The sequence below is a fragment of the Ailuropoda melanoleuca genome, chromosome 15 (genome assembly GCF_002007445.2).
Source record: "Ailuropoda melanoleuca isolate Jingjing chromosome 15, ASM200744v2, whole genome shotgun sequence".
NCBI lineage: Eukaryota > Metazoa > Chordata > Mammalia > Carnivora > Ursidae > Ailuropoda > Ailuropoda melanoleuca.
The window spans coordinates 56,886,728-56,887,497 of NC_048232.1; the positions used below are offsets into that span (position 1 = coordinate 56,886,728).

General features: G+C 40.9%; 1 pseudogene; it reads right to left on the reverse strand.

Annotated features, from left to right (window-relative positions):
- Positions 1 to 225: 225 nt before the first annotated feature.
- Positions 226 to 550, reverse strand: LOC100470896 (annotated as a pseudogene).
- Between the last annotated feature and the right edge of the window lie 220 nt (positions 551 to 770).

Below are 770 nucleotides of genomic sequence, written 5' to 3' on the forward strand. Positions count from 1 at the left end.
GCATTTCTGTTAATTCATGTTGTAAGCTTATCAAGGAAGACCATCTCTTCAACAAGGAGACCTATAATTTAGGGAAAGATAGTCAATTCAGGGATACATATTAGGGAGTTGATTTTAGCCCTATGTTGAACCATTTCTTCCAATCAGGATCCTTTGTTTGTTTGTTTATTTTTAAAACAAGCTCTGGCTTGTTTTATTAAGGAAGAATTCTGTGTGATTTACTTCTCACATGTTTCTAATGGAATCAGAATCACCTGGATCACTGACAACCAGTGTGCATACTCTGTAGTACTCCCCACATGCTGTCCCCAATTCACTATTATTGCCACTGTAGTGATGGGCTCCAGTTTGGGCCAACATGGTATAGTATTCTATTTCAGATTTCCTCAAGGCTGAGCAGCTGTTGGGAGGATGACCAGTTTCACTTTGCCATGTCTGATCATTTTCAGAGCTGCTTGTACCCCAGCAGGTACTTTCCACTTTTCATAACGAGTTGGAGCCTAGAACTGATCAACTCCAGTGACTCTTTCGTCTTCTTTGTGGCCACCATCTTCCTGCCTTAGGTGCGGGATGGCCCCAACCAAGAACAGTCACCAAAATGGCTGGGAGAGAAAAATTCCTTTGTTTTATTTCTTAATTGTTGATTCCCAAATACTAACATCCACCAATGGACAACACATGTAGTAGGATAAACTGGGCAGACGATATGGCTATATTTCTCAAAGCAGTATACGATTCGTTTGTTCTCTTACTTCTGCTATGGCAATTGG